The sequence below is a fragment of the Myodes glareolus genome, chromosome 17, assembly GCF_982192425.1.
Source record: "Myodes glareolus chromosome 17, mMyoGla1.1, whole genome shotgun sequence".
NCBI classification, from domain to species: domain Eukaryota; kingdom Metazoa; phylum Chordata; class Mammalia; order Rodentia; family Cricetidae; genus Myodes; species Myodes glareolus.
In genome coordinates this window covers 50,963,439-50,974,559 of record NC_142042.1, presented here as the reverse complement: position 1 = coordinate 50,974,559, position 11,121 = coordinate 50,963,439, and the positions used below count along the sequence as shown (strand labels likewise).

The 11,121-nt window shown below is 40.6% G+C and overlaps 1 long non-coding RNA gene across 1 annotated transcript; it reads left to right on the top strand.

Moving 5' to 3' along the window:
* Positions 1–2,311: 2,311 nt before the first annotated feature.
* LOC148119397 (uncharacterized) lies at positions 2,312–3,841 on the top strand. The gene is made up of 2 exons (XR_015735260.1): positions 2,312–2,396; positions 3,047–3,841. It is a non-coding gene; the product is annotated as an uncharacterized LOC148119397 (long non-coding RNA).
* The last annotated feature ends 7,280 nt before the right edge of the window (positions 3,842–11,121 follow it).

The following is an 11,121-nucleotide window of genomic DNA, read 5'->3' as shown; positions in this document are numbered from 1 at the left end:
GTAATGTATCACCCTAGCAATGATATTACAATTTTATACTCCTTTTTATTATTATCAGTAAATGATCTATAAATACATATCTCATTTTATCATGGAGCCCAGCTGACCAGCACACACAAAAAAGAACTTAATGTGAAAGTTTAAAAAGCATTAATTTGGACTATGGGTCAGCATCTATCCTATTAGGTGGGTGGTCATTACTTCAATCTACAGGACCACAGGGATAAATATGGGATTGTACTGTGAAGTGATATGACCTAAATATGGTTTATAGGTGGGGTGCCTCATTTCTATAATTGTGGCAATTAGGTAATAGAGGCAGGTGGATTACTGTTTTGAAGCAATTTTGAGCTATAAATATAAATGTTTTCATTGGGATGTCAATAAGCTTTATTACTATAAAAGAGCAACCTGATCCCCTCTTTTGTGGAAGATGTAAATTATGCGTGTTAGGTGTCAGATTCTCTGACGGAACGACAATGCGGAATACGTTTCTCCAGTTTTGGCTCTGACACACTGAGAACAATTTTTTTTTACATCTGACCCACTATTATGAGCTTATGCAAGTTTTTATATATACATCCATCCATACATCCATCCATACACACATACACACACACACACACACACACACACATTCTTAATCACCATTTCCTTTGCTTTAAAGAATCTTCTCTGTTTCAGGAGTTCCAATTTATTAACTGTTACTCCTCAGTTTATTCTTTCTCCTCTCAGCTGTCCAGGACTAAAGGAAATACTATCTCTTTTCTGAACTCCGTTAATCTACATTTTAGGAGTTTCTAGAATCTTTAATTGACCTGGGCTTTGTTTTGTACTCTAGTCCAGCTCCTGAGATATCATGACTGTTAGCAATGACAGAGATTATTGTCGTCACTGTGACAACTCAGTATGTCACACTTAAACTTCACAGTGTCTCCTTGAAGATGTGGTTTTTTGCAAGTACCAATTTCTATCCTTTAAAGAAAGATGTTTTCTTAACAAAAATGTAAAGAAAAACGTTGCTTTTATAGGCCAATGACACAAAATGTGACATGGAAGGGAAATGCAGGAAGTCGGGAGCAGAAATTCAGATTGAGGAAGATTTCTGACATTTCAGAAACTGAAATTTCTTCCTTTCTGAGGAATCACCTCTTCAGGCAAATGTCTTTCAGATCCTGAGACTTCAGCACGATGTCTTACAATCAGCAGCAGCACAAGCAGCCCTGCATACCTCCTCCTTTGTGCCCACCAGCTCAGTACTCAAGCAATTACCACCCTCACCCTGCTCTAAGCCTTGTTCTCCTCCACAGTGCCCAGACCGGAGGCCTCCCTCAAAGTGTTCTACAGTCACCCAACAATGACAAAACACACAACTTTTATTTATTTCTGCTAGTTTTCATGCAGGAATATCTCATTAACAAACATGAGAAAATCAAGAAGTGATACATGTAGTTTTGTGGCAGATAAATATGTCAAACTGATACCATGTGTGAGTGTGCATGCATGAGTGTCTGTCAGTGTACACGTACTGTATATTAAGGATTCAGTATATTGTTTGTTTATTGAATTCTACTAGTAATACATACATACAAGTAATGATACATACAAGTTGGTATGTATCACAGTCAAGGTGGGCTCAACAATGCTTTTCATAAGAAAGTATGAGAGATTGTGAGTCTTCATGCTAACTATCCTAGCAAGAGCATGCTTCCTTAGGATAAGCAGTCTTACAGTTACCATTAGAGGGAGTCTACATATACAACCCTAATATGTCATTTGAGATGTCAATCATGAATAGGGTCTGATTACGCCTCGAGCTCAGCAGACTCCCCTATTAGCAGCATATATGACTTTCTACGGTGACAGAAAGAATTAAACCTAGACAGGGATCCTGAATTGTCACCGGGGACAGGTTTCTCAAAGATGTAGCTGAGAGCACAGCTGGAGTCCCCTGTAATACTCTCCTCCATTCAGAACACAGGTAAATTATACCTAGAAAACAAGAATATGAATGTGCCAATGCAATAAAGTATGTCAGTCAGCCTAATCAGAGCAAACAAGACACAAGAGAGGTATAACCAAAAAGAAATATTGTTGTCATTCAAAAAGGAAAACTTAGATAACCAGGGAGATCTTAATGAAACTGATAAGACAGGAGTGCACACTGAGTCACTGGGCTGTACAGAAATGGTGACCAGGAACAGAATTTCCTATTATCTAAGGTCCCTGATAAGTAAGTTATTCGTGGATTTTCATTTTGATTGGGAAATTCTTGGACCTGCCCACAATAACAGCTCTACTCACACTGGGTGTGGCAGCCAGTCATATAAAGAGGCCCTTGACTGTGTGACTGCACACTCCTGGTGCTCAAGCCCTGGACTCCTTTGGAGAACCTGGTGAGTGTTTCCTGAGTTGGTCTGTCTTTATGTTCAGCTTATGTGCTCCTGTCAGTTTTGAGGAACTAAGTGAGATGAGTCCAGTTGTCTTTATGGGATGAACAGCAACAACTTAGCAATCAGAAATATAGCAATGGATACAGTGGTCCACAGTGAAGGTGGCTTTTCCTTTTATTTGGTAGGATGTTGAGCAGAATATTTTTGTCTTTCTGATGCATCTTTTGGTGTCCCTTTCAGAACCCTAGGTATTAGCAGAGATCAGACCCTGGGACTTGCTTGAGCTGTCCTTTATTCTGCTACCCCAGACAATCTGCTGTGATGTCTCAAGGGACAAGGAAGACAGGGATGTGTTATTAAATTCCTGAGGGTTCCAGAACTTGAAGCTGTCTGTTTCAAATGCATTTCTGTGTTCAAGGAGCCTTGTTTCACTGAAATCATTTATTTGTTTCATGGAATAATGCATGAAACAAAGGTTACTTCCCAAGGCTTGTGCCACAAATTGCTGACAGGAATGGGAAAAGCCAGGCTGTCCTGAAACAGGGTTTGGGGAATATGTACATGTGTGGACAGAGAAGTGGATGGGAGATTCCATGTCTCCATCTCTCCTTTAGTGTGGATCACCCCTAACACTGTCATGTAACGTCTTTCAGATCTTGAGACTTCAGCACAATGTCTTCTCAAGAGCAGCAGTGCCAGCAGCCGAGCCAGACTTCTCCTGTGTGTCCACCCGCAAAGTCTCCTGAGCCTTCTCGTCCACTGAAGTGCCCACAGGCTTGTCCTCCTCCAATGTGCCCACAGATTTATTTTCCTCCAACGTGCCCACAGACTTGTACTCCTCCTCCAGTGTGCACACAGATTTCTACTCCAATATGTCCAGGTCCTTATACTCCTCCAACGTGGCCATATCCTTGTAATCGTCGAATGTGAACACAGCCCTGTATCCTTCAATATGCCCACAGCCTTGGCCTCTTCCAAAACGCCCACAACCATGCCCCCCACAGCCATGACAGTAGATGGGTCCCCCTGTGCATCCTCATCCACTTTGCCAGCAGAAGTGCCCACAGAAGAACATGTGAGTGCTGCAGCAGTCACCAGGACCAAGAGAAGAGGAGGAAATCTATCTTCCCCCACTTCCACAGATACACTTCCATCTTTGCTTCAAAGCCTGTCATGGCTGCAGAAGAATTTTGTCCACACTTCACCTCCATGTGTCTGTGATGACCCCTTAGAGGGTCGGCAATCTCCTGAGATTCTTCTCCTTCTGCTGTCAAGTGGTGGCTGAGTTTGTTCCTTCCACACCACCTCAGTGTCCCAGATGCACACTAATGAGCAGCAGCTCCCACCCTGTGCACTCAGAGGATGTTTCCAAAACTATGAGTTTCCTTGTTTGTGTTGTTGTCTCCATGACTTCATTTCCTGAATAAAGTACAATATGGCTATTAGCACTCATGAGTTCCTTTTTTCTTCTATAACTGACTCTACGATCTTCCTGATATGGTCTTGTTAAATTGTTTTTATTCTTTAATGCCCGGGTCATCCTGTTGTACGAAGATTTTGCTTGTAATTTGGGTCATAACAGAGATTGCTTAGTGACTGCTTGCTTGAGAGACAGAGTTTCATTATGCACAACTACAAGCTATCAGTTATCACGTGCTATTTGAAGAAGACCGTGCTATGCTCAGATATGCATGTGTCACTTAGCACAAGTATTCCCATATACCATGTATTTCACTTACTTGTCCCCTTCATACGAAGTAATAGTTACACATGTACATCAACCTAGGCTTGTTATGTTTTCCTCTTGAATATTTGAAGCATCAGTGCCAAACTTGTATTTAAGACTGGATTTATTTCCTTAAGCATGATGATATGTTGTTTCATTTGTTTGCCTAAAGTAGACACATGATCATTGTTTTATATGACTGATCATTACTCCAGTCCACATAAGTGTCACCAATTATTATCCCATCCACTTCTGGTATGCAACTGTACTGACTAATGTACCTTGCATGTTCGGAGTAGATCTGAAATATAGATGGATATGCTGGCATCTCTACTGTATACAGTATGTGACTTCTTTTACTAAATGCTCAAGTGATAGTGCTGAATTCTATGTCAGAAAACAACAATAACTTGAGTTGCTTATATTTAAGAGACATTTGAAATGATTACAATTGTAAAAATGAAGAAGTATAAGGGTTTAATAGAGATACCTTTTTGAAATTTCCATGACCTTTTTGTTACTATTTATTTGCCCTTAATACTTTTCATTGCACTCCCAAAACATTTAAAATTATAGAGACCTGTTTTATTTAATGTAATTTTCCCAGGAACCATAAAGGCCATAGATCATGCCATGGAGATAGTCATGGTACTTGAAGTGATTAAATGGGTTTGACCACTTCTAATATCTATATATACACTTTAAAAAGCATGAATTTAACAGGAAAATTGACAGAATATTAATCTCATCCTGTATTTTTGCATCTCATTCTTTCTTTAGTGTTGTGTAACAGGAGAGCCTGCTTGCTAGAGTTTATGTCCTTCCCAGTTCCCCAGACATCTAGTTCCAAAGAAAATCACACAGAGGGTCTAAATTATTTGTAAACTGATTCACCCATTGCTCATGCTTCTTATTAGCTCTTGTAGCTTCTATTAACCCATTACTCTAATCTTTGCTAGCCACGTGACTTAGTACCTTTTTCTGTGGGACAGATCACATCCTTCTTTTTCAGTGATCTGGACAAGATTGGGGAGCAATGGACTTCCTTTTTCCCAGAATTCTCCTGTTCTGATTGTTCCACTTTTTCTTCCTGTCTGGTTGTCCCTCCAATTCTTTCTGCCTAGACAGTCATCATTTATTGAAAACATGATTGAAATAATGCGGATAATTCTCCCGTACCAGTGTTGTTAGTTTTTGTCTAGGTGTTCCATGTCAGTAGGCTTCAGTGCCTTCAAAATTCTGTTCCACAGAGTAAAGATCCTTCTTGAGGAGAATAGTTCATCAAGGACTGCTTTGTGTGGCAGGATGGTAGAAAAATGCCTACAAATTAGTTCTTATGTATTTCTGTGTTTCTAAATTTTGCTAACTACTGAACTGGAATTCTATTGAGAAATACACCCTGTGAATGTCAGTTTCCTTAAGGCTAATGCTATATTCATGTCACTAATAAAACAAATATAAGGGTAATTGTGTTCTTTTTATTGGCCAGGAGACTAATGAGGAAAGCCTTGCTTGAACAATTTCTTTTTGTTCCTATTGCTATTTTATTTTTTTCAAGATACTAGTTTTTTTTAAAGTAATTTTATTAAATTTTAAAAGTTTCCATTTCCGCCCCTCCTCCCAACAACCTCCAAATTCGCCCCACTCCCTCTCCTCCTCCCTCTTCGTCCGTAAGGACAGTCAGGGTTTCCTGCATTGTGGGAAGTTCAAGTTCCTTCCCCCTCCCTCCAGGTCCAGGAAGGAGAGTATCCAAACAGACTGGATCTCCAAAATCCAGTATATGCAGAGGAAACAAGTCACAGTGTCATTGACAATGGCTTTTCAGAAAGATTCCAGGCCAGCCACATTCAGAGAATCCGGCCACACTCAGAGAATCTGGTTGGATCACGTCCTCGTTCAGTCCCAGTCCAAGTGGCCTTGGTAAAATCTCATTAGATCCGTCCTTTTGAATCAGTGGGTGATAGCATCCCTCACAGTTCTTATTTCCTTTTTCATTTTCTTTGTCCTTCTGCTCCTCATTTGGTCCTTGGGGGCACAGTCCAGTGCTCCAATGTGGGTCTCCGTCTGTATCGCCATCCATTGCCAGATGAAGGATCTATGGTGATAAGCAAAATATTCATCAGTATGGTTATGGGCCAAGGCCGGTTCAGGCACCCTCTCCTCTGTCCAGAGAACAATCTGGGGATCTCTCCTTGGACCTGGGATTCCATATATAATCAAGTCTACTGTAAACCCTAACATGACTCCCTTAGTTGAAATATATTCTTTCCTGATCCCATATTCATCCTTCCTCCCTCGCCCCCATCCCGGTCCACCGAGCTTTCCCCATTCCTCCCCTACTCCATTCTCTCTAACCGTTTCCCCTTCCAACACCCCTCCCACCCCCGCCATGCACCCGAGGTTAACTGGGACTCTTGTCTATTTCCTACCTCCTGGCGGATAGCTAAATAATCTTCATCAGGTTCATCTTCTTATTCAGCTTCTCTAGGATCTCGACTAATAGGCTCAAAGACCTTTAACTATGGTTAGAATCCACTTATGAGTGAATACATACCGTGTTCCTCTTTTTGTGTCTGGCTTACCTCACTCAGTAAAGCGTTTTTTTTTTTTTTGAAAGTAAATTTTATTAAATTATAAAAGTTTCCATTTCCGCCCCTCTTCCAAACACCCTCCCACTCCCCCCACTCCCTCTCCTCCTCCCTCTTCGTCCCTTAGGGCAGTCAGGGTTTCCTGCCCTGTGGGAAATTCAAGTTCCTCCCCACTCCCTCCAGGTCCAGGAAGGTGAGTATCCAAACAGACTGGATCCCCAAAATCCAGAATATGCAGAGGAAACAGGTCCCAGTATCATAGTCAATGGCTTTTCAGAAAGTCTTCAGGCCAGCCACATTCAGAGAATCCGGCCAAATTCCGAGAATCTGGTTAGATCACGTCCTCCTTCAGTCCCAGTCCAACTGGCCTTGGTAAACTCTCATTAGATCCGTTTCATTGTATCAGTGGGTGATAGCTTCCCTCGCAGTACTGATTTCGTTTTTCATGTTCTTCCTCCTTCTGCTCCTCATTTGGACCTCAGGGGGCTCAGTCCGGTGCTCCAATGTGGGTCTCCGACTTTATCGCCATCCTTTGCCAGATGAAGGATCTAGGGTGATAAGCAAAATATACATCAGTATGGTTATGGGCCACGGCCAATTCAGGCACCCTCTCCTCTGTCCAGAGAACAATCTGGGGGATCTCTCCTTGGACCTGGGATCCCATATATAATCAAGTCTCCTGTAAACCCTAAAATGACTCCCTTAGTTGAAATATATTCTTCCCTGATCCAATATTCATCCTTCCTCCCCCCCACATCCCAGGCCACCGAGCTTTCCCCATTCCTCTCCTACTCCATTCTCTCTAACCCTCTCCCCTTCCATCAACCCTCCCACCCCCCATGGACCCGAGGTTACCTGGGACTCTTGTCTATTTCCTACCTCCTGGTGGATAGCTAAATAATCTTCATCAGGTTCATCTTCTTATTTAGCTTCTCTAGGATCACGAATAATAGGCTCAAAGACCTTTAATTATGGTTAGAATCCACTTATGAGTGAATACATACCATGTTCCTCTTTTTGGGTCTGGCTTACTTCACTCAGTAAAGCGTTTTCTATGTCCATCGATTTGCATGCAAAATTCAAGATGTCATTATTTTTTACCGCTGAGTAAAACTCTAATGTGTATATGTTCCACACCTTTTTTAACCATTCTTCTATTGAGGGGCACCTAGGCTGTTTCCAGGTTCTGGCTATTACAAATAGTGCTGCTATGAACATAGTAGAACAAATGCTTTTGTAGTATGTTAGGGAATCTTTGGGGTATATTCCCAAGAGTGGAATTGCTGGGTCCTGAGGGAGGTTGACTCCCAGTTTCCTGAGAAACCGCCACACTGATTTCCACAGTGGCTGCACGAGTTTCCATTCCCACCAACAATGGATGAGTGTTCCCCTCACCCCACATCCTCTCCAGCATAGTGATTGTTTTTGAGTTTGGCTATTCTGACAGGTGTAAGATGATATCTCAAAGTGGTTTTGATTTGCATTTCCCTGATCGCTAAGGAGGTAGAGCATGACCTTAAGTGTCTTCTGTCCATTCGAAGTTCATCTGTTGTGAATTCTCTGTTAAGTTCAGTACCCCATTTTTTAATTGGGTTAATTAGAGTTTTAGTGCCTAGTTTCTTGAGTTCTTTGTATATTTTGGAGATCAGACCTTTGTCTGATGAGGGGTTGGTGAAGATCTTCTCCCAGTCATAAAGCAGCCTTTTTGTCCTACTGACAGTGTCCTTTGCTTTACAGAAGCTTCTCAGTTTCAGTAGATCCCATTTATTCATTGTTTCTCTTATTGTCTGTGCTGCTGGGTTCCTACTAGGAAGAGGCCACCTGTGCCTATATCTTGTAGACTACTTCCCACTTTCTCTTCTATCAGGTTCAAAGTGGACAGATTAATGTTGATGTCTTTAATCCATTTGGATTTGATTTTTGTGCATGGTGATAGATATGGATCTACATTCATTATTTTACAGGTTGACATCCAGTTATGCCAGCACCATTTGTTAAAGATGCTTTCCTTCTTCCATTGTATACCTTTAGCTCCCTTGTCGAAAATTAGGTGTTCATAAGTTTGTGGGTTAATATCTGGGTCTTCTATTCGATTCCATAGGTCGACTTCTCTGTTGTTATGCCAATACCAAGCTGTTTTCAATACTGTAGCTCTGTAATAGAGTTTGAAGTCAGGGATGGTAATGCCTCCAGAAGTTCCTTTATTGTATAAGATTGTTTTGGCTATCCTGGGTTTTTTGTTTTGCCATATAAACTTGATTATTGTTCTCTCAAGGTCTGTGAAGAAGTTTGATAGGAATTTTGATGGGGATTGCATTGAATCTATAGATTGCTTTTGGTAGAATTGACATTTTTACTATGTTGATTCTCCCAATCCAAGAGCAGGGGAGGTCTTTCCATTTTCTGGTATCCTCCTCAATTTCTTTCTTCAAAGACTTAAAGTTTTTGTCAAATAGGTCTTTCACTTCCTTGGTTAGAATAACCCCAAGATATTTTATGCTATTTGTGGCTATCATGAAAGGTGATGTTTCTCTGATTTCCCTCTCTGCTTCTTTATCCTTTGTGTATAGGAGGGCCACTGATTTTTTGGAGTTGATCTTGTATCCTGCCACGTTACTAAAGGTGTTTATCAGCTGTAGGAGTTCTTGTGTAGAGTTTTTGGGGTCGCTTATGTACACTATCATATTGTCAGCAAATAACGAAAGTTTAACTTCATCCTTTCCAATCCCAATCCCCTTGATCTCCTTATGTTGTCTTATTGCTATTGCTAGAACTTCAAGCACTATATTGAAGAGGTATGGAGAGAGTGGACAGCCTTGTCGCATTCCTGATTTTAGTGGAAAGGCTTTGAGTTTCTCTCCATTCAGTTTGATGTTAGCTGTCGGCTTGCTGTATATTGCTTTTATTATATTTAGGTATGATCCTTGTATCCCCAGTCTCTCCAACACCTTTATCATAAATGGGTGTTGAATTTTGTCAAATGCTTTTTCAGCATCTAGTGAGATGATCATATGGTTTTTTTCTTTCAGTTTATTTATATGATGGATTACATTGATAGATTTGCGTATGTTGAACCAGCCCTGCATCTCTGGAACGAAGCCGACTTGATCATAATGAATAATTTTTCTAATGTGCTCTTGGATTCGGTTTGCCAGTATTTTATTGAGAATTTTCGCGTCGATGTTCATGAGTGAGATTGGCCTGTAATTCTCTTTCTTGGTTGTGTCTTTGTGTGGTTTTGGTATTAGGGTAACTGTAGCTTCATAAAAGGAGTTAGGCAATGACTCTTCTGTTTCTATACTGTGGAATACGTTAAGGAGTATAGGTATTAGCTCTTCCTGGAAGTTCTGGTAGAAATCTGCATTGAAACCATCTGGTCCTGGGCTTTTTTTGCTTGGGAGATTTTTGATAACAGCTTCTAATTCTTCGCGACTAACAGGTCTATTTAGATTGTTCACCTGTTCTTGGTTAAACTTTGGAATATGGTACTTATCTAAAAAAATGTCCATTTCTTTTACATTTTCCAACATTGTGGCATATAAACTTTCATAGTAAGATCTAATGATTCTCTGAATTTCCTCTGTGTCTGTGGTTATGTCCCCCTTTTCATTTCTGATCTTATTAATTTGTGTGTTCTCTCTCTGCCGTTTGATTAATTTGGATAGGGGTTTGTCGATCTTGTTGATTTTCTCCAAGAACCAGCTTTTTGATTCATTGATTCTTTGAATTGTTTTCTGTTTTCTGTTTTGTTGATTTCAGCCCTCAGTTTGATTATTTCCAGTCTTCTAGACCTCCTGGGTGAATCAGCTTCTTTTTTTTCTAGATCTTTCAAGTGTGCTGTTAAGTCTCCAATGTGTGCTTTCTCCGTTTTCTTTAATTGGGCACTTAGTGCTATGAACTTTCCTCTTAGCACTGCTTTCATAGTGTCCCATAGGTTTGAGTATGTTGTGTCTTTATTTTCATTAAATTCAAGGATGACTTTAATTTCTTTCTTTATTTCTTCCTTGACCCAAGGGTGATTCAGTAGTTGACTGTTCAACTTCCATGAATTTGTCGGCTTCCTGGGGGTAGCACTGTTCTTGAATTCTAACTTTAATCCATGGTGGTCTGACAAGACACAGGTGGTTACTAACATTTTTTGTATCTGTGGAAGTTTGCTTTGTTACCGAGTATGTGGTCAATTTTCGAGAAGGTTCCATGAGCTGCAGAGAAGAAGGTATATTATTTCCTATTTGGGTGGAAGGTTCTATAGATGTCTGTTAAGACTATTTGATTCAATACCTCCAATAATTCTCTTATTTCTCTGTTAGGTTTCTGTCAGATTGACCTGTCCATTGGTGAGAGAGGAGTGTTGAAGTCTCCTACTATTAGTGTGTGTGGTTTGATGACTGCCTTGAGTTCTAGAAGTGTTTCT